The sequence below is a fragment of the Carassius gibelio genome, chromosome A21, assembly GCF_023724105.1.
Source record: "Carassius gibelio isolate Cgi1373 ecotype wild population from Czech Republic chromosome A21, carGib1.2-hapl.c, whole genome shotgun sequence".
Taxonomy (NCBI): domain Eukaryota; kingdom Metazoa; phylum Chordata; class Actinopteri; order Cypriniformes; family Cyprinidae; genus Carassius; species Carassius gibelio.
Window position 1 is genome coordinate 14,159,141 of NC_068391.1, and position 24,375 is coordinate 14,183,515.

Genomic DNA, 24,375 nt, shown 5'->3' on the forward strand with positions numbered 1-24,375 from the left:
AATATTGTGGATTGCTTCTAAGTACACAAGGAAAATGCATAAACTAACTGAACACATTACTTAAAACAACTTCAGGATTGACTGGATTATTTTAGTTTAGTTTAGTGAACATATGAACGTTTTCACTCTCAGAAAATAAAGTACATAATTTAGGGGTAAAATGGCTTGTCACTGGGGCTTTACCCTCAATGGTACAGCTTTTGTACCATTGACATAGGCTTGGGAACATATATGTACCTTTTTGACCCTCAAAAAGATACATACATGTACCTTGAGGTCCAATAATAAGCCCTGTGGGGTACGTTAGTGCAGATTTGTGCCTTGGGGGACAGAAATGGACTCCTACTCTACCCCTATTTCTGACAGTGTATGAAGGTCAAACTATTTATAATTTTTTATAGTTACTACTTTTCATCAAGGGCTCTTCAGGTATTAATTTAATTGTATTGCATTTGTCCCAGACCAAGACCCAGATTTGTTGTGTGCAAATAATCTCTATCAATTTTTACATTATGACTGACCTACAGTTCTTGCCTCATTACCAACACACCAAGAAAAATATCTGTAACACTTTACTTTAAGGACCTATTTTCACTATAAACTAACATGCATATTACTAGCATTTTGCCTGTTTATTAGTACTTATAAAGCACCTATTAATGCCTCATCTACATAAACATATTTTAGCTTATTCTTAATCATATATTCAGCTAACACATACCATTATTGATTTGGTCTTTAGTACCAATCTGTGGATCCGTCTCACTAACATAAGTGTAAAACAACATTTGCCCCTCTGATTCTTTATTTTTAGAACAGAGTGGAGCACAATTATGAAGCCATAATCCAGTAATGATGATGAGCGTTCTGTTTCTGATATGTGTGCAGTAGACCAATCAGAACAGAGTAGCAGCCTCATACAAAGGAGGGGTTTGGAAAGATGAACCTTAAACAAATCATTAGAGAGTCATTGAGAAATAATATAAAATTAAATGCATATTATAAGAAAATTAAATTGTTTTTTGGCCTTGCATGCATGCATGTAAACCTGTTGTTGGGGACTCCCAAAATCATATTATGAACCTTTGAAATAGCAGAATTGGGGGACTTTAATAAACATATGCAGTACACAGTGGTCGAATTGTAAAAATATTTCAATGGGGATGGTGTGGTTATATAAAATTAGCTACAGGCAGTGTTCTGTACCGCCTGTAGCTTAATTGCTTGAATTATAAAGGCATTCTAACTGTATTCTAACAGGCTTAATCACGCAGTGAATGCTTTTGGACTCTCAAGACGTGTTTTTATTTGTTTTTTTATTTGGAGTCTGTAACTCGATAATGTCAGCTCTCTTATCATCTCTCAATCCCCTTACATTCACACATACAGCACAATAACATAATGTCGGAAATGTCATTAAATTATAATGAAGGAATACATTTTCTGTTGTCTTCTTTTTAAAGAACTTCAAAAGTTGTGCTTGAACCATTTTACACGTACCGAGTTCTGATTGGTCAATCACTGCTATTTAGTTTGTGAATTATAATAAGTAGAGAAATGTAACATTTCATTTGCATAAGTTTAACATAATGCACATTAGAAATTGTTATAAATTATTGTGGTTTTTACCAAGGGGATGCTTTTTGTCATTTTTTTTCAAACAGGTGGATGCCATCCCCCCTCAATTCGAGCCCTGACAGTACATGTATTGCTCATGGTTAGTTAATGGATTAATTAATGTTGACTAATGGGACCTTACTGTAAAGTGTTACCAAATATTCTTATTGTGCATTATTTAAAATCAAGCGGTCCTGTAATTTTATAGAATCATGCAAAAATTGTGAAATCAGTTATGTGTTTGTCATACATAAATGCTAGCTATAAAATTAGCCTTTGCAAGACAAAGGAGTCTGCCATTTTACTGCAAGAATGTTTCAAATGTCATTTTCATCACTGTCATTTTTACCACCAAAAAAACAAACAAACTAAAACTAAACGCAATACATCATTTGCGATGTGGTGGAAATGACACACTGGCTTTCAGGATTTTCAGAACAAATGACGGAATATGTGTGAAAGTGTGAGTGTGAAATTTGAAGAGAGTTGCATGTCACATCAACTGTAAACTTTTCCATCAATATATCATGCATCCTTATCAACATTTACATTAGACTGAACCAAATCTGAATCTGAAAGTTTTTATTTTTTCATGATATAACGGTTACTGTTCATATATTCAACCTGTTTTCTCTTTTGCAAAAAAACAAAAAACAAAACCGAAAGTGGCATTTCTGTTCTGAATATTTTTCAGTCTAATAATTGGCAGCGCATCCCTAAAATTATTGCAAATACGTTTTTAAGCCCCCTCTTAATAAACAAGCGTGTTTTAATAGCCGCTGAGTATGGATGTCACAGGATGTGCTCTTCTCAGCTGCCCTAATGCTTTCTGACTCAACCAGTTGGCTCCAGATCCTTTGACCTCACCCCAGGCCCTTTCGCTGGCTTTCAAATTAGTTTCAAAATTAGTATGCTATTTTTTCCACCTGTGCTATTTTCTCCTCCTGTTATGCTTTTGTCAGGTCTTATTGTGTCCTCTGGGAACAATTTCTTCAGCTGTAAAAGGCTCATCCCCTGGGGCAGCTTTTTCGAGCCTCTGTTGGTCAGAGGACACACTAAACTGCTTGAACGTCCACCGACGTGTGACGAATCTGCAGCCAAGGGTTTATCGTGACTTGAAAGAATGAAACAGTGCTAATGAGTTAAGCAGCCATGCTTAGCCCAAGCCATCAGTTATTGGCGGGTATCTCTGTGACGTTGTGATTCGATGGAGAAAGAGCGCTAGAAAAACAGTCTTGCTGCAAAGAGAGAAATACTACAGTAAGTGCTTGCCACAAAAAGCTCTTCTGCGCCGCCCGTCCTCCCCTGGATGGGAGAACCAATTTGGAGCCCTAGCCATTTTTCACCGTGCTCAGATGAAACAATCTTGCTTTTTACCCATGCCTGGAGTGTGCTTCAAAATGGCTAAAGATGAAAATGGCAGGTTTCACATGGGCACTCTGCCCTACTTCCTAACAGCAGCCCGTGTGAAATACTTTTTTCTGACACGGATAGCCTTATTCCGGCTTCATTCCTCCAGGTTGCCGCACGGCCAAGGGAAGCAGCCTGCCACTAGCATGACAAAATGCATTAGCACACCATGAAGAACACATTACTCCAAACAGCTTAGGCTTTGTTCACTCTGCCATAGTAATGACTTAAGACATATGAGAGTAGTTAGTCATTGTGGAAGAGATTCTGTTCCTGCCCATCAACATCTTGCCGCTTTGCTAAACCCCTAAGCCGCGTCCGAAACCATTCACTCGTCCCCTCATTTACCATTCAAAATATAGTGAATGCCACATCTGCATGACAATGTGTAAATTCAGACAGACAGTACATAGACAGTACTGCACTTTGTGTATGACATTACAGTCACTTAGTCAAAGCCCAGTATAATTTTTGTCTAAAGAAGCCTAAAATCGATTTAAAGTAACTTTTCTATTTTGATATTTATATATTCAATTTATTCTTGTGGTGCAAAGCTGAATTTTCAGCAGCCTTTGCTCCATTTATCAGCCTCACTTGATCCTGCAAAATTCATTCTTACATAAGATATACATATGCACTCTAACATGATACATAAATGCATGTTTCAAACTCCAAAAGACAAAAAGACTGAATAAAAATTTGTCAATGACAATTAAAACAATCTGTTATTGTAGATTTGTCAATTTGTATTTCTGGATAAAGAGCATAAATAATTGGATCACTTGTTATACAAAAAAAAAAAAAAAAAAAAAGAAAAAGAAAAAGACACAGTATACTATGAAGGAGGATACAGTGAAAATAAGGTAAGCCTACAAGATGTGTTGACTGCACTATATATAATTCAAAGGCAGTGTAATGATGCACAAAGTTTTATTCATTTCTTTATTTTTTTAATAAAGCAAGACTTAAGTGAAAAAACTAAAAATAAGGCAAAAATTTAACAAATTGTAACTATCCTCAGTATATTAGCCAAGTTTATTTTTGTTGTTGTTTTAGAGATAAATATATTTTCGATTAGAAACATCTTTCTATTGTTTCTATAGAAGTGGACACCATAATAGATGTTTTTTATACACAAACCTCAATTACTCAAATTATTAATAAACAAAATAAGTAAATAATAATAATAAAAATTATAAAAGCAAACGTTTAGCTAATTTAGGGAAAATCACTTGGTCTAAAATGTGTTTCAGTGTAGATTCAAAATGGTTTATATTTCCTTATACTCAAAAAAACACTGATCTCCACAGTGGTTTCATGCCTCTTTTCTTTTTCCTTTCATGCATTAAAAGAAATTGCACTGCAGCCTCTTCTCTGCCTTTCTTTTTCCACAGTGTGCCAGGACTTGTGTAGTTTTTTATTAACAGGCTGTCCTGTCTTGAAATAAATCGGTGACATAAATGTCACTGAATGCCACCAGCATAAAAATCAGCCCAGTGTTTTTGAATCCCGGCACAGCATGGCACACATATGCTACGGTACTGGGGCAAATTTGATGTGATGCACGTCCACTCTTTTAAAGGACACGCAATACACCATCATCTGTGACAGGAAGCCAAGCACACGGAAACCAAATGTACTCAAAGATGAAATACATACAGTTGCGGGAAAAATATGTGAACACTTGACCTATAATTATCCGGATTTCAGCATAAAATGTGATCTGATCTAATCTTCAAACTACTGTACATGTGCAATAATACAAGTCTTTATGGAACGTACTGCCTCAATGTTCACTGTGAAGGGTGGAAAAAATATGTGAACCCTAAATTTAATAACAGCTTGATCCAGCTTTGGGTGCAGTAACCTCCAGATGTGTCCAGTAATTGTGGATCAGACCTGCACAACGGTCAGGAGGGATTGTGCACCTTACGGTTCTGCAGTATACTTCTGACATTTGGTGCGAATCGCCCTCTTGGGGTCATGCCAAAGCATCTAATTCGGGTTGAGGTCAGCACTCTGACATGGCCACTCCAGAAGGCGTATTTTTCTTTTGTTGAATCTGATTTACTCCAGTGCTTTGGGTCACTGTCCTGTTGCATCACTCAGTCTCAGTTCAGCTTCGAATGGCAGACAGACAAACTTACATTCTCCAGCAAAATGTCTTGATTATCTCTCCAACTTGTTTGTACTGTATGTTTTCGTTCTCCACATAGTGTTTTCCTTTCCTGTCACCCGTCCACAGAACATTTTGCCAGTGGCGCTGAGGAATATCCAGGTGTTCTATTGCCAGCTAGTCACAGCATCTTGCACAAACAGATGTTTTTTCTACTATTTGATGTAGTCATAATGTGTTTCTTTGCACTATGGCCGCTTCCGTCTAGACGTCAGTCCTGTGCTGCACTGCCATCTCAACAGAGAGCAACAGTCAGGTTCCGGAATTAAAAACACTATTCATTTTCTCCATAGGGAAATTAAGTTTTAACAATAACTGATAAACCTTGAAAGAAAGACCAAATGTGAGGTCCTAGGTTATTAATCAATGGTATATATTTTTTTTGTTCACATTAATCAAGAGGGTCAAAAGGGTCTTTTTCTATTGGTTACCTATATGTTCCGTTATTATATTATGTTCCGTAAAAGAAAGTGCATTCAACTGCATTTTACAGGCTACTTTATGTTTGTCAACAGTCAACTGAAAGTGATGTGAAATGTAGCCAAGTATGGTGTTTCATACTCAGAAATTGTGCTCTGCATTTATCCCATCCAAGTACACACACACACACACACACACACCGTGAACACACACGGAGCAGAGGGATGCCATTTTTGTTGCGGTGCCCGGTGGGAGAAGTTAGTTCAGTGCTTATAGTCTTTTATATGCATTTCATACTTTTTGTTTAAAATAAACGTTTTTAATACTGCGATTTGCCTTGTAGATGTCTGGTTTGGTTCATGGTTGATAATGCTTTAAAGAAGACTTTTTTCAAATCCCTGTGGGAAGAATGAATGGGAAAGAAACATTTTTTTTTGAGAGCTTGTGGAGACTTCAAGTGGAATATGGTTTGGTTCAGGGGACATGAGTCACATTTAAATCCCACAGATGAGAACACGGTTGAAGAAATGGGATCAAAGCGCTTTAAGAGGATCCTTAAGGAAAATACAATCTTCACAGGTCTGCTCTCATAACATCTTCCAGATTGCACTGGACAGTTGGATAATTCTTAATTGGTCTCATGCTGGACAAATGAGATTCTGCAAGTTATGACATTTTCAGTTTGAGGGATGATTTACAAAACAAATGTGACACATATAAACCAAACCAGTGTCTTGTTCTCAAACCACACACAGTCTGGTTCAATGCAAAAGATTTTGAACAGCCTGCAGAAAGCTGAATTAAATTACATTTATTATGTTTGTTTACTTTTTCTATCGACCACGGCATCAAATTACGTAGAAAATCATTATAACGAAGCATATATCCTGACAAGCAGTGTAATCGAACATATTTTTGACATTTTAAAGGGGTCTGGATTGCAGAGGTGGGTGCATTTGCATCCTTACTTGATTTGTGTAATTCCTTTAGTGACTTGAGCACCGAAACAATGCAGACAGCGTGTTCAAATGATATGGTTTAATTTTAATTTTACACACACAACATGATCCTGGATCAAGAACATTGAAATCAAGCAACAAATACCCTCTGATCTGAGGGTAAGGGTTAGGGCTGTGACTGGCTGATAGGTGTGTTTTACCAGAAACATGTCCTACTTATATCGCATTGTTTGGGCTTGTGCATTGGGAGAATCCACAAATATATTCCCAGCGTTTTGCATAACCGCAGGCTATTGCTTCCACCATTAATGTTTAGCATCTCTTTGAAGAGCAAAGTGAATGTACTGTCTCCTGCAAGGGTTATAAGTTCCTGCTTCTTGCCACTGAAGGTGGAGACGGCTTGGGCCGTGAAACACAATAGGATTGAGCTCGCCGGAGTAAGTGAAGACAGAGGATCTCGATTAACAAGTGTCCTCTCTGTCAGCAGTCTTCAGTTCTGCTGGGGTGAAGGAAAGTGGATCTGCGCACTGACTAACACCTCAAGGGCTCTGGGACCTCAGCTGGCTGCGTGAGGTTAGATATGATGAGGACACAGTCCTCACAATAAAAAACTCATGACTACACATCTACATTAAGAGCCCGAGGGAAGCATGAATGCTCAAATGCAACATATTTACAGAGTCATTTAAAAAATTTGCGGATAAGCATGTTCAGGATGGATGAAGGCTGTATGAAGTTTGTGAAGAGGACAAGGGTAAAACTGGATGAAGGGTTCACTATGTACTTTAATAACAGCAACGGATCATGGAAAAATAGAGATTATATTGCGTTTGCAAATTGTTGAGAAATCCAATTTGAAATATAATTCAAGAATTCAGGTTGTGAAAACAAAGTGGTCTCTGTTGAGTTCCAATGCTTTTATTTATAATATCTGACTTTAATTTAAATGTATTGCATAAAAGGACTGTTCATAGAATTATTAGTGTTCAACAGATAATGGAATCTTTCTGAAGAAATCTGATCGGAATAAGAATCGGTCAATTCCTTACCTTTCCTTAAATTTCACAATATGATCAAACCTCCATATCTCCTAACCTCCAAAATGAATTAAATTAGGCATTGGTGCATGGGCTGCATTCCCATCAATCCACTCTCTCCTGCTTGGGCTCTGGTGTAACAGCAGTAATCCTAATCTTATCCATATTTATACAATTGTGGACTGGTCTTAGATTATAATGAAAGGTTAACATCCCCAGTACCACAGTGTCAGTAGCCTCAGTGTGTGGAGATGGGATATGAGCTGGGATATGATATCCACAGATGCAGTGCAGGAGCACACAACAGCTGGCTCTGCAATTACCAAACAGTAATTGCCTCCGGGTAATCTGCACAGTAGAGCTTCTTTGTGATGGGCTGTGATTGGTGCAGACATGCAGCAGATTAATATCTCATGATGCTTTCAAATTCTATGGAATTTCACAACATGCAAGCAAATCACGACTCATGCTTGATTTTTAACAGTATCTACTGAACAAGGGTGTTTGTCCAAGAATAATTTAATGAAGAAAAAATTAAAAGACAGTATGAGACCAATGGTGAATTTACACAACACCATTTTCAAGAGCTTTGGCCATTTGTTTACACCAGAGATCCCCAATGATCCTCAGCGATCCCCAAAAGAATTGCTACCGGGTCGCAAGAACATTCTGGGGAAAATGTGTGTAGATATGACACTATGTCATATATTGCATGTTAATGATTGTTCTTATTGTTCATTTTTTTCATTGTTTGCGATTGGTATCTAGTAGCCATTTGGACGATTTCATGTTAAGTAAGTAATAAATAAGATTGCTCTGATCTGTCACATACTGTATTAGGGGTTAAACCGATCACAGTTGATCCATGATGCATATGGATGAAACCTTATACTGTTCACCACGCACTTTATTCGCAGATTCATTTTCCAATTCACACATTCAAGCAATTTTAAACCACAACAATCATAAGCGAAAGAGAGCTTAATTCAATACTCACTCGCTGTTCTCGCACACAATCAAATAGAATATATATATATATAAATAATGATAATGTTATTGACTCTGTAAACTACAAAAACACAATATTTGTGAAAACAGTCGTGCACATGTGTATCGCCAACTATATCATTTTTAGTTTTTAGTTAGCTTTTTTAATTTAAATTAACGAATAAAATATAATTTAAAAAAATGAGGAATTTGACATTTGTTTCTTATGACAAGTGTAAGGTAAACAGTATTTCAAGAAACTGTAAACATCAAATGAATCAGGCAGATTAAGTTACACTGCTTTAAAAAATCGAAACAAAGAGAGGGAACTTTGCCTCCACATTTCAGAAGTCAACTGCATGCCACTGCTATTGAAGATATCTATTGAACACTAGAAAAATGTAACTTATGATTTGTTGAACGCCATCTCTCAGACACTTTCAGGCTATCCTCCGTACTCAAATGACGTTTGACAAAGTAAGCTGCCTGCTGTGAAGAACATAACATCTCACATTGTGTGAATATGAATGAGCATGTGAGCGTTTGAATGCGCCTGCCGCTCATCGCCTTATGACAGCTTTCTTCTTATTCCAATCTGTTGCTGCCTGTCATCACTCAATATTACGTTCTGAATCAAAGACTTGTCCTTTTGAATTCTTTATTTGATCCATCTTATCAGGCTGCCTCTCACAAAGAACAAGTCATTTTAAAGACATAAAACCTTACATCTTTATCAGAGAAACAACAGTAGAGAGAGAGAAAAAAAAAACACTTGAAGGTGAGCTATAGCTTCCAACTAACATCTAGAAACCATTGTGTTTTAGGGGCAGTTTACTTTCAGTTCATCACTGAAGGCTTGTTAATTGGATTATAAATCACAGCAGGCAAATGAAAGAGATGAATTATGGCGCAGCTGATATGACAATGCAGCGATATGTGTTTTCAGGGCAGAACAGAGGGGCTCGAATTATTGTTAGAGCAATAAGCCCCTCCAGTTCCAGATAATAACGGATTATGGTCTCTAAGAGTCAGAGTAAATGAGTGAGAATGGCCTCTGCGAGGGCTATTCTATGGTTAAACTCAAATTTATTAATGCAAAGCCAATTTCCACCCTTCTCTCTGAACATCTGAATAAATGTCCAGTTTTGGTACAGCTTCTCTTTTAAGACTAAAGCAAATGCCCACTGTTATGACATTTTTTTGCTTATCCATAAATGCATTTTCGGAAAGTCTGTTTGGTGTTTAATGGCAACTTGTTGAATATATCTGAGCCAGAGTCTGACCCTGAACCAGCTCCACCAACATGAAGAATACACATTTCATGACATAAATCTCGCAATATTACTGAAGCTAAAACTAAAAAGGGCCCACTAACCTTAGTCTCTATGTCAGCAATGCCCAAAGCTTGTGTTAAAATGTTCACCAACAAATTCTTTGAGCAGTCTCTATATTCTGCTTTGTTTTCAGAATTATGAATAATTCAGAAATACCCTGAACTTTTTACTGCTGGATGGAGGGAAAATGTGACCCCAAGGTCAACAAAACGCTGTTATCTGTTGTTGAATAAGCTACAGTATTTAGACAGAAGTTATGCTAACAGACAAAAGTCAGGTTTTTTTTTGTGTGTGTGTTGTTGTTGTTGTTTTTTAACTTTATTTTCCACATCCATCATACTAATACCAACAACACTGTAAAAAAAATAAAAAATAATATTCAATACATTCAAAATACTAATGCACTTCAAAATATCTACTAAAATATAATGTCTACTTCTGTGTACATTGGCAGTATACTTAGCACTCATCACAAACTTAGATTGGCTGTCGATTGTAATATTAGAACTAAAAACATTAATATAACACACTCAACACACACATCAATCACCCCACGGAATACTTGCTGGCTAAGAATTAATTATCACTTTACAATCAATCTGTTTTCGAATTCACATCAATTAAATATCACAGCCTCAATGTCTGTCAAAAACTAACATGCACAATGCATGGTAATATTTACAAATAGCAACGATCCAGGGAAAACATGCATTTTGAGGAAAATCCACAAACCTGGATGTTTTGACTACATTAGCACTATTTGAGAAGAAGAAAATGGCAATCTGAGAGCTTCAACATGTAGTTTGTCAGAGACAATAACGTACATAAGACATAACACATGTGAGAATAAGTTTGTTCTATCTATCTGTCTGTCTGTCGGTCTGTCGGTCGGTCGGTCAGTCTGTCTGTCTGTCGGTCAGTCAGTCTGTCGGTCAGTCTGTCTGTCTGTCTGTCTGTCTGTCTGTCGGTCTGTTGGTCGGTCTGTCAGTCGGTGTGTCTGTCTGTCTGTCGGTCTGTCTGTCGGTCTGTTGGTCGGTCTGTCGTCCGGTCGGTGTGTCTGTCTGTCGGTCTGTCGTCCGGTCGGTGTGTCTGTCTGTCGGTCTGTCGGTCGGTCAGTCTGTCTGTCTGTCTGTCGGTCGGTCGGTGTGTGTGTCTGTCTGTCTGTCTGTCGGTCTGTCGGTCAGTCTGTCTGTCGGTCAGTCTGTCTGTCTATCTGTCTGTCTGTTGGTCTGTCGGTCTGTCTGTCTGTCTGTCTGTCTGTCAGTCTGTCTGTCTGTCTGTCTGTCTGTCTGTCTGTCTGTCTGTCGGTCGGTCGGTCGGTCGGTCGGTCGGTCGGTCGGTCGGTCGGTCTGTCTGTCTATCTGTAGGTCTGTCTGTCTGTCTGTCTGTCTGTCTGTCTGTCGGTCTGTCTGTCGGTCGGTCGGTCGGTCTGTCTGTCTGTCTGTCTGTCGGTCTAAGTCCCAGAAGCCCATCTTTATTGCTGTGCACACATCTCTGGCTGTGTTAGCAGTATTTGGAGTTCATTGCATTGGGCCTGAGCCTCGTTCATGAGAAAATAATTGCGCATCCAGGGGCCTGCGATGCTCTAGAGGTGAGGTAGTCAATGAAAGAGAACTTTAATAAACATGAGTCAGACAGCACTGGTGTCGATACTCTACCTCTGTCTCTCTTTGACATTCACATAACAAACACGACCTACCTGACAAATGACCAGGTAAAAGAAGAGGATAACATCTTCTTTTCCATAGAAGCCCACCTTTAAACTTCAATAGCGCTCCCTAATTTCCCATGTCCATCAAAGCAGATATAAATATTTCACCTATGCCTGATTCAAACACACTCTTGTTAACCTGCAAGACAAACGCTCCCAGGTTTCCCCCTGATACCGCGATCACAGTCCTTTGAACTGTCATTCACGGGTTGGAAACGCAGGCACTGCTTTGCTGCAGCGTTTGATGAGCAGTGTGCTTTCTGACATATTGCATTCAACCCATAATGGGAGGTGTTTGCTCATAAAGAGACAAAATCTATTCAAGCATTTTTTTTTATTTTTTTTTGGACCTGCATACACTCATGTACAAAACTCATAAATTCTGCATTACACACACAGGACACTCTGCCCTATAACAGTGATAAAAGGAGAGTGTTCGCTGCAGTAAATCATGGTAGAGTCGCTCTCAAGTGTCCATGGAAGATGCTGATATCTGCCAATGTGCCAACACTGTCATCAAACATTGCATATTCAGTAAACCAGTCAAGGTTGTGGCTAAAAACAAGATGTCTATTTTCAAAATAAGATTCATGTATTGAATTAATGCAAATGAGGGAGCAGAAGGGAAGGGTGGGAATGTTCATTACGGGATTCTTTCTAGAGGAGGCGGTGTTGCTGCTCTGAATACAGATCAATAGTGCCGAACACTGCATGCTACCTGAACATGATCAATGTGTTGTAGAGCTTTTCCAGTAACAAGTTACTTTTTCTAAAGAGCAGCACAAGCAAACATAACACTGCTGTTTTTAATGTCAAAGTGTTTATGTATACAGTTGTACAGCAGAGAAAACTAGTAATTAATCATATATATAATTCTGGAAAATCGAATTAATTGTAATGGTGTAAGATATTTCTATATATACATAAACTAACAGGTAAAATCCGATTTCAGTCCCTAAGTGGCATTACTGTTTAATTAATTATTATTTATTATTTATTATATATATATTTTTTTTTTATTATGAATGACTTTTATTTTTATATGTTCGGGTTTCATTCAAATTTTGGTTACTGTATGCTTTAATGTACTTTTATTTAAATTTGTTAGTAAATTTAGTGATTCAATTTCAGCATTATTTCAATTAAGCAATTGCCTAAGCAATATTTCTCTTTAAGTTTTTTTTTCTTAATCTCATCTTTCTAATATATTGTGTCTTGCACAAACTCCAAAGAAAAATAATATAGCAATATGAAGCAAATGCAAATAAATGAGGTCTGTATAAAATATGTATACTACCTTTAGGCATCTCATATTTAAATACATGCATTCAAGAATAAACCCATATAAAATATACCAATAGAAAATATATAAGCATATATCTTCAAAATAGTCACAGTCTGATAGAAAATAAAAGTTTGCCTGGGCAGCAAGCAACACTGTCCCCATATATCTGCATTTATATAATAAATTATAATTATAAATATCACAGAATAGCTGTATATTTAAAAACAGTTATACTGAATATTTAAAAGACACTGCTTCAGGTTTTTTTGTTTGTTTGTTTTGTATTTTGTTATCAGCGTGTATCTTTTTAAAAGAGATGTAATGCTATAAATTATGAGTAGTTTTATGAATAGCTTCTCATTTAAAGTACTGTAGCTTCCCTGACACTGATCAATGCGCACTGCAAATATTTTATCAGACACTGAAATTTAAAATAAAACCTCGGGAAAGTTTCTGGAAAAATACTTACACACTACTGGCAAGAGAACAGCTTTTTTTTTATATTGTTAGGAACATAAAGCTATTTTTTTCCTTCTTGACATAAACCGTCAAGGTAAGATGAAGCGGTGATATGTAGAAGTGATGGCCACCAAATCAAGCCATGACAAACTGCAGGAGAGGTTGAAAAAAAAAAAATCATGTAGGGAAAGCAAGAGCGAAGAGCAAAACTCCTACACTAGCCAATACCTCCGCCTCTCTCTACTCGCTCCCTTGATAAATAATAGACCTGGATGAGAATACAAAAAGAGCTTTCCCCAACAAACTCAATCTCACTTCTGCAGTCTCCAGTGGCATGTACAGGCATTACAGAGCCCCCCGTGCTGCTAGATGGGGGGAGAAGCCTGGCTGGATGTTTGTCGGACAGCTTTTTGGAACGTTTGACTGAGTCTGACTCAGGATTTGAGCAGCGTAATGTCTGCAGAACACAGATTGTGTACAAGCAGGTGAAGTGCAGAGGGGATGCATAGAACAGCCTATCATCCAGCTGTCCTGACTGGAAGCAAAAACCACTGCGTTTATATTCCTCTCACAACCAACCAATCATCAAGGCCTTAAAGCAGATGAAGGTCAACAGTCAGGTCTGCAGGCAGCTGATGCAAATCTAGATTTCACTTTTCCTGTTCACACCTCTGCCAGTTAACTGCTATTATATAAACCACAATTCATTTAAGAATACCAGCTTTGTCATACATTAATGAATGAGCAACTGGGATGCTTTCTTTAGACTTTCTTACAATGATATTACTGAGTTGTGGTTCAGGTTAACAGGGGAATTAAGCTGTTAAGAAAGGCTTTTAATAAAACTTAGCGGTCTATGCAGTACAAACCTGAAAAACACATCATTACAGAAACAATAAAACAATGGCTCTTCATCATAAACAAAAATCTATCAACACACTTAGTAAAACAATGAATATGTGCTTTTATGTAAATACATATAGTATGTGACCCTGGACAACAAAACCAGCCTTAAGTCGTTGCGGTACAATTTTAGCAGTAGCCAAAATACATTTTTTTCTTATGCCAAAAATCATTTGGATATTAAGTAAATATTTTTTTACATTTTCCACCATAAATATATAAAAAGGTAATTTTTGATTAGTAATATGCATCGCTAAGAATTTATTTGGACAACTTTAAAGATGATTTTTTTTCTCAAATAGTATCTCAGCCCAATATTGTCAGATCCTAATAAACCATACATCAATGGAAAGCTTATTTATTCAGCTTTCAGATTATGTATAAATCTCAATTTAGAAAAATGTACACTTAAGACTAGTTTTGTTGTCCAGGGTCACATAGATAAAATAAAATAGATGCATATACATTTTTATAAAAAATAGGTATAAACAGGAAATAACCAGAAAGATATATTAGCAAGGGCTAACTTGATCAGCCAAAGTTTGTAAATACCCATGACCCACTTGCATATGTCTAATATATTCAGGGCTATAATTGCCCTGTGTGTGACAAAGTGGTCGGTTAAGAACCGGTTCAATGCAAGTATTGAAATGAGTCAATCTTTAACCAATAGAAATCTCAATGAAAGTAAGTACAGAGCACACTTAAGTCATTGATTATGACCTAACTTAAGAGGCAGCCATGCACTGAAGTGTGAGATAACTGTAGTGAAGGAATAAGAGCAGAGCTTCTGCCATACAAATGCACATCTGCACAACGGGAATGAAGGAATAAAAACACATACCTACAGATATTCAATCAATTAAGCTCTCTGCCCTCTTCCTCTTTTAAATTAAATTAACTCTGATAAATGCTCTGGGCCTTTAATTAAAGCAGAAAATGGCAAGGCATTTATTTAAAAAAAAGAGTGCATACTGCTAAGTTAATCCTAAGCATGACCTCAAGCCATTTGCACGGTAAAACTTTTAACTTTTCAGGAGGTGCAAGCTTTGGATCATCTACACATGAGGTCTAACAGTTCAAATGCAGTTGACAAATAATTACTACCTGGATAAAGGGCAGCAGCTTACATCTGCAAGCTCCTCTTTAATCACTCACTGAAAATATATATTTTTTAAAAAAGAAACAAAACAACAACACTTGGGAAATAATCAGGTTGTTAATTACTGAAAATCTCAGCCAAAGCTAATTGACTAAAAGGTCAGCGGAGAAAAGAAGGCATCTATCAAGTGTCGAATGGGCCGGTAAATCCCTGCACGTCTACAAGATTTCTACTTGTTTTATTTAGGAAAGTAACTCTGATCTAAACGAATCATTGAGGATGAATGCTTCATGAAGAAACAGTGTGTAATGATAGTGTCCATTTTAGGAAATAAACTGGAATGCGATAATGTGTCGTGAAGTGTTTGGTTCTTAATAACCCTAATGGGACTTATGTTCGTTTCTGCTCACTGTACATTATTCTGTTTCCTCCACAGCTTCTTGACAAACTAATTAATTTATCTCCCATGAAATGGTGTTAAAATCAATTTTATGATGGATTCTGCAAATTCCCAGGTACCACTGTACAATAATGCAGGCTAAAATGGTAAACCACTTTTTATTCTTAAAGTAACCACTTTGATTACCTAAATAAAAGCCAAGCTAATAAAATTCACTTTTAATCCATTGTTGTTGTTCACTAAAACTAAAACTATTATTCTATATTATTACAGTATTATTATTATTATTATTATTATTATTATATTAATTACTATTTTCAGTAATTAAAATAAAGTTGATATCAAATCTGAATATTAGATGAAAAAACATAAACATAAACTTTAAGCTGAAGTACTGAAATTAAGATGAAATCAAATAAATTAACACTAAATACAAAAACAGTTAAACAAGTGACCAAAGCACAACAAAATTGCAACAAAAAATATGAAAATAAAAGCTTATTTAAAATGAATAAATACTATAAAAGTATATAAATTATATTAAAATCAACACTGACTATGTATCATCATGCAACTAACGGGATGTTAAAAAAGGATGTAATCCATCTTATACAAAAGTATTAAAAATAGGTTATTTTCAGTAATTCAAATTAAGATTAGATAAAATCTTTATCTAGTGTTGCCCTGGCAAGTCATTTTTATGTTGAAGTAATATTGCTAAAACTGAAATCAAATAAAGCTAAATAAACATGAAAAAAAGAAGACAAAAATATAAATTACTGAAACAAACTGAAATGCAACGGAAAATATAAAAATAAATGCTCATTTAAAAAATTAATAAATACTTATTAACAGTACAATATTAAAAATAACACTTTGTGTCATCATATGACTAAGAGAAAAAACATCACAACAACAAACAAAATCTAAATCTCAACTAAGCTCAAGAGCCTGGAAAAGTGCCTTGCTTAATAGACCCTTAAAAAAAATCCCACCCCTAACCAGAAGAAAAGGCCAAGTGTTTAACTGATGGGCCCTGAATCAAAAGTCAAGTCACTGGCCATGGTGACATATGCAGCCTGTCTCCATGAGTGTCACGGAGGGTGTTTAATAGACAGTGTCCCCTCATTAGTGCATATCTCCCACTGTTTAGCAGAGCAGGTGTTAGAGATGTACTGTTTATGCCTCGGCATAACTCTGATGAGGTGCTCTTTCCACAGGAGTGAGGGCTGCAGATATGACAGCCAAACTCCAATGCAAATGTTCCCTTTTCTCCAGAATGCTGCTAATTAAAACAAGCCCTTCACTTGTCAGATTGGAATGGGATTTTCCCAGCTGTTGCAGGAGGGATGGTGGGATGGAGAGGAATAGGATACATGGATTTGTACGTTCAGGGGGCTGGACAGCTCTCCTGCTGATCTTTGGTGGGTCCTTTCTGCTGTAGAAAAAGCTTCTTGGGGTATTGTGATTGTAGTGCTGACAGAAAATGAGGACTCATTGTTGCCTGTCTGATATGTCACACAAAGGTATACATTATAGATCATAGCATATATGTACATACAGTGTCATTCAAAAGGTTTTATTTGCTTTCGTGAGAGCAGCAACAATTCAAAGAGCATCTTGTTCAAGAACATCTGATTATCTGCAATTATTTTTATTTTTATTTGAGGTTTTTGAAAAAGATTCATAGGCATGTAGGCTGTATTAAAGAAAGAAAGAGAGAAAGAATAGGTTAAATAGTATTTTAAAATATTATTAAAGTTTTCTATAAGAATATATTTAAATGTATTTTATTTCTGTGATGCGAATCCGTATTTTTAGCAGCAGCAGCAGATGAAAACAGTTGCATAAGGAAATTGTGGATACCACAATATATTTATTTTTCAAGATTCTGTGATGAACAGAAGAACAAGAACAGCTAAAGAACAGCATCTATTTGAAATGAAAATCTTTTATAGCATTGTCAATTTAATTAATACAATTAATAGAAGTATCAGTGTCTTCAAAAACGGACCTCAAAATTAGTATAATTTAATAATATAATATAATATAATATAATATAATATAATATAATATAATATAATATATAAGTGATAAGGGAGCTTCAGTAGAACAACAGTGAACTTCAGTCTGATGAGATGTTGATATGCCATGTCAATAAAAAATGTTTTCCTGTCCTGTCAGCTGTTATATGCTCGTAGCAAATGTTCTTGAAATGCACAAATACGATGGCGCACACTGTATTATTTTAAAGCACTAAATAATATTAAAGCACAAATGAAACTATGGGCATGCAGTGTCATAGTTATGCAATCAGTTAAGACACAAAGTTACCAAAAAAGGTGCTTAAAGCTGCCTTAAAACTGTTATATATATGAGTCACATTTAAGAACATGTCCATGAATTGCGGTGGTTTTTTTTTTTTATTTATTTATTTTTTTTACTATCCAGGAGCACCAGCAGTCTCATTAGTAGAGATTTTAAGACCTGAAGTGGGTCAGAAAAGGTAGAGAGAAAATAAGATGCGTGTCAGATCCACGTCATGTTCAGCAGTGGCAGCTCTTAAAGTAATAGCAGCCAAATAACCTAATAACCCCGGGTCACGGGAAGAATGTCACTTAATCCATCTTTGAAAGCAGAGCGAAACTCTGCCATTAAAAACCCGGCGACTGTGACTCCACAATGTAATTACTGCCATCGATTTGCAATTGACGGTGAATTTCTGCTATTAATTAAGTCAAAGTCTAGGTAGAAGCAGCAATGGTCAGATAAACAATACCTAGCAGGCAGGGACAGAGAACCTGGCTGCTCATCGATCGGGAGAAAATTAAGCGATACATCTGTATGTCCTCAGATGTGAGGTGCATATGAGCTGCAGCTCGGCAGAACTGCTTCATGATGCCAAACCTCTCTATTTTAAAGAAACGTCTTTAAGAAGCAGAATCTAATCCTCGGTCTACTAAGAAACGCTCTCTGCCTGCTATAATGGGCGGCTAATGTAATCCCCGTAATGGAATGGGAGACAGGCACACTCCAGAATGGTGTCTCGTAAAAACAAGCCCACTTGGAGGCCCACACTGTCCGGAGCAAAAGCATATGCTTCCTCCTCTGCCGTCTCTTCTAGATGAGGTGTAGGAGGACATCACGAGAGAGCACTAATGAGAGAGAAGCTGAGAGCTGGAGGTTTAAGCTCAGCGTATGCTCAACAACCACTGGCTGGAAGCTTGAGAGCCCCCACTGCGTGAGCAGCAATTAACACCACTCCTATTGGGCTCTTCACAGTGCAATGGGAAGCAGCAGGGGTTTTCCACGGCACCGGAAAGGAGCTGACAGTGAGTCAGGAAGATATTGAAGATTTCTGGGAGGACTGCTCCTGTGTTTCCTTTTACACCACTTTGATGTCTGCCAGGAACCAACGGAGGATAAGAAGAGTAAGGTATGGGGTACATTACCTGTGCCTGGGCTGAGTATAATGTACTCCACTGAAGAACTCTATTAACATTATAAGAGCACCACATTTAGAAATAATGCAATGGAATCCTGTGCTTTTGCAATGTAGACCAGTCTATCCAGATTTGCCTCATGTAACTCAGGCAGTTAACACGACAACTGCTTCTAGTGAGAGAAAACTCAGGAAATGGCTGTATGTGAGTTGACTAATTTATCAAGATTTTTCTTTTACACACACACAGAAACGCAGATACACACAGAAAAAAAAATGCTGATCAACATAGCAAAATCATAATAGCAACAAAATATAAACAAAAAATATAAAAACGTATCTAATAACAATTACATACACTACCTTAGCATTGCTGTGCTTTAATGTCTATATATTAAATATTTAGTTTTACATATTTAGTTATCATATATATATATATATATATATATATATATATATATATATATATATATATATATATATATATATATATGTATATATATATATTTGCAAATTGATAATGTTTTTATTATATATTTTTATTACATATTTATCTTATTTTTTTTAATTTTCCAGATCAAACTTTATAATTTACTTTGGTTTCAGTACATAACACTATAAAAGCAAACGATTTTGCATAATATGTTTTTCTTACACTTTTAGAAAAAAAAAAAGTACAAAACTGTCAGTAGGGTGGTACTCTTTCAAAAAGAATTAAACATGTATACTTTAGGTACTAATAAATATTTCTAAGGCTACTTTTAAAATATTAACGTACTTTTAAAGTACTAATATTTACCATTTAGGGTTAGAGATGTAAAAAGATGTACCTTTTAGCTTTTGTACCTGAGAGTACCACCCCTGTGACAGCTTTGTACAAATGTATTTATACATTTTTGTGAGTGTACACATTATAAATGTGTCTTTATTCATGTACAATACATAGCTGAGTTTATAATTTAGGAAGTAGATCTCTTAGAAGATCACCACATTCGGGGGTCCTTGGCATCAAAATGTAATATATTATATAATGTGGTGCTCCAACAAAGCTTTAGTTGAGCTGAAGGATGTGTATTCCAACAATACACATCTACCATGAAGGAAACATTCATTTGATGGTGCAAAACATTCTGTACTTCAACGTAAAAGTGCTTTCTGCTGTCTTTACATGCACGCACCGCTCTCAGTGGGGAGGATCTAGTCATTCTTTAAGTTGTGTCTACCCTAGAGTGAAAAACCGTTCGACGTCTTCCCAAGGCGCATGACTGTTCGGAAGCCTCATCACCCTCGAAAGTTTTTCTTTTGAATACCTCCCGAAATTCTAACATCATTTAAGTGCCACTTCTTCACAAAACACCTGCCACGTCTACTTTCAGAGCCAGATTGCGTTCCTTGCCTTCATTCCTTGGCATTATCATCTTTTTGAAGCCAGGTGTGTGTGTGTGCGCATCTGTTCGGGCAGCTTAAAATGACTGCTTTTATCAGTCTTATGGATGCACTCTGCTAAAGTGAGGTGCATTTGGCTACCAATAAAGTGTAATCACAGGTTAATGAATACCCTGGCTTTGCTAATGACAGGAAACCGAGAAAGCCTGAGCACACTTAACCTATACCCTGCTTAGTGGCATCCGTCCCATTCCCAATGTGAATCTTAGCTCATGGAACTGGCACACGCTGTTGCTGCTATTACGGATTTGGAGTGAAACTTGGCTGAGACCCAGTTATAAAAAGTGCCATATGCACTTCTGAGCTTCACCGAATTGAATTTTCTATCTATATGCCGCCCGAGCAATGCTGACACGGTGCATACACGGCCCCGCTGTGAAGCATGCATGAAGGGTGGAGACTTGGAGTTCTGCTCGAACGTTTAGATGAACTCACAGTAGGTTTTCGCAGAGCTTCTATCAGCACCATGTGTTCAGTCACATGGACATTTGGCCCTTTCCCCCCTGAGGACAATATGTTCACCAAAAAGGAAAGGTTGATGGAGAATGTAAGGAAGAGGGAGAAACAAAGAACAAGAGAATGAGTGATCGACTGGGTTATACAGGGAGAAAGAGAGTGAGAACGAGTGAGGGATGGGAACAGTGTTTGACCTTGTCTCTTTCGAAAGGTGCACTGCTGGGACATGATTCAGTCGGCCCCACATATGCTCGTGCTGAGCCTAAGGCTCAATCGATTTCAATCGAAGTAGGTCATCCTTTCCTCCTGTAGAGCCTAGACTGGTATGCTCCCCTTTTCCATCTTTCTCCTATTTTCTCCCCCCACTCTTCCTACAAGCCTTTTTTGGCAAGCACCACATGTCACTGAGGAACGGTGGAGCGTGTCTAAAACAGGAAGGGTGTTTTGGCCACTGCTGATCCAGGGAGGAAGTGAAGAGAGGGTTTGGCCAGGACAAGCATCCATCCCCTTCCCACAAGATGGTTCCCGTCGCAAAAGCGCGTTATGCAACCCAAGCGCAATAGCTGTACGGATAAAGGAACTGCCGTTTTTGACTGTAACTGCTGTGTGGTTCGTTTTGATATACAGGCATTTAGGTTGAAGTTGATTAAATAGGCAATCAAGGCATGAATTACCAAGCTCTTTGGATCAATTGCTGTAATTCTGTTCTTCATAATGGGTACAAACATGTAAACAAAAACAAAGCTCTATCATTTCTGAAAGGAGCAGTGATGGCGCGAGAACCGGAGCAATGACGAGACGTAATACCCCCATTACTAATTAACACGTCGTCATTGTGGCTCAGTGATATCTTTTATCTTAGTGGTTTCGCTTTAGGACAAAAAAATCATATTTTTTTTTACTATATTGAAACGTTTCTATTTAAGAAACATTTCTTTTTATCAATGTTGAAAACAGTGCTGTTTACTATTTTTGTGCATAGAAAGTTCAAAAGAAAACAGCCTTTACTTTATTCTTTTGTAGCATTATAAATGTGTTTACTGTCACTCCTGACCGACTTTACTGAATAAAAATAATTTCCTAAAAAATAAAAATAGAAATAATAAAAAAAGACTTAATAAAAATAAAAAAATCTTATACACATATTTGTATATATACACATTTAAATGTATAATAAACATATAATGTATTTATAATTATTAAAAAAAAATACTTAACTGCACAAAACATGTACTTTCTTTTACCTTGTACATGGTTTTCCAAGAATGAGTGCCTTGTCAAGCAACCTTTCCATGTTGACATTGACTAATTTGGCAAGCTTCTATACTAAATAAGACGAATTTATACCTTTCGAGCTTCATTAGGCCTTCAACCACCTTTTATGTCAACAACAAATGACAGTAGGCATTTTCTCCTCATTTTAACATTGCTAAGCCTATTTATTTTTCCATCCAAACTAAACACGATTACCCGCTTAGGTGCCTGTTGTTGTTTGCACTCACTGTTGTATTTTCTCTGTCATCCATGTCCCCAACAGACCTGCGACCCAATTTCGGATTGTGACCGCTGGTCTCTCACTTTCCCTTTTTTTTTTTTTTTAGCAGGCTCCCAAATTAAATGATTATAAAATGCTGATTGCATTTTGGCAAGATTGCAACAAAAATCAATTCTCATTTAACAGAAGGCCATTTTTCTTCTCCTCTGCAGTCTATTATGCTCCAACGCATGGAAGGAGAACATCCGACGCAGACATTGTGTCAAGTTTGAGGGAAATCAGAAACTGCCAACCTTCATCCTTCATCAAAAAGCCTGCAACGACAGATGGGCCAAATCAGACAAAATATGGAAAACAAACTACTGTCAATCTCAAGCCATCACATCAGTTCCCGGGCACACATGTGGTCCAAGCAGCGCATGGATGAGGCAGGTATGGATGAATTAGAGAATCCATTAGCCCAAGAGCGTTAACGCTACATGGCAGTGTGTGTGCGTGTGCAGAGGGGCATGCTGGCAATGCAATGACCACGGGGTCTGTCTGAAAGAGATTAGGCATCCCAGTCTGCACTCAAACATTTGTATTCTCCACAGCCCCTCTCTTCAATTGAAGTGGAATCGCACTGGAAGCAGGGCGCTCTTCTCTCCCAGTCAGAATTGGGTAAGAGCTTGCCAAATGCATTGCGACAGGCCAAATGAATTTCAAGAGCGAATGGAAAAAAAGCCACTTTACTTTTACAGAGAGTTATGGAAGATTGACTACAATATTTGTGTTCCACATGTCATTTCATTTAACATTAACTGGCCCCTGTCAGCCATAATGTTTGAGTTATTTGTTGTGTACACGCGAGAGAGCTCTGTTTGCCCGCTGGATGCTATTTTTGCAATCATCCATATTATTAATGTTACTTTACCGTCTACTCTGCGCTTCGCCCCTCAGCATGACAATTCGAGAATGCATTTGCTAAGAGAGCCATGTGGGGAAACCTATTCTGCTCCAGCTGTGTCTATAGAAGTAGGCCGTCCTTGCTGGATAACCTGAGCACTGCCTTTCCTAACTGCACAAAGCAAGCAAAATGACTGCTGTCATTTGTCATGCGCTCCCTTTCACTGCGCTGAGTTTCTGTCTCCTTCACATTTCTTGGATATTGTCTGGAGGAGACCATTTATTTCATCGGGAGACACAAAGTGTTGCGTATTACAATGAAAGATGCGTTCTATTTCCGTGAGGTACAGTATGAGTGACGTGGGCTGTCTTGCAGATGTCTTGCGGACAAAACTCACAGGTGGTTTAAAAATAGACTCAGCTGCTCCCTGACAAGCTGTGTGGAGTTCAGTGCTCCATTCAAAACCTCTAGTGAGCTGCCTACAGAGGGAGCATTTTAAAAACCGAGGTGAACTTAATGCTCCTCATTTTGGTGGAATTCTAATGCATTTGCAACAAGCTTTTTGATCGTCAAAAAAGCAACATGTTGAGGTTGTTGTATATGACTGATGACATCAGCTGTGTTGCAGTTCCTTGGCATTAAGGAATATGGTGACTCCCTCGCATGGATGCACAATTCTCAATGGAAAAGGCGGTCAAGATATTTTTGGCCGCTATTTTACAAACTACAAAGTGAAATACATATTGATTATAAATATAACAGATACAATGGTGAAAATATTTTTTATATAATAATAAATACAAATTATAAGAGAAATATTAAAAGATATTATAAGAAATATTATTAAGAA

The 24,375-nt window shown here is 37.2% G+C and overlaps 1 protein-coding gene across 9 annotated transcripts in view; it reads right to left on the minus strand.

Moving 5' to 3' along the window:
• LOC127941558 (neurexin-2-like) overlaps nucleotides 1-24,375 on the minus strand; it is a 357,596-nt gene that overhangs the window by 68,681 nt on the left and 264,540 nt on the right. The gene's annotated exons all lie outside the window — the stretch shown is intronic.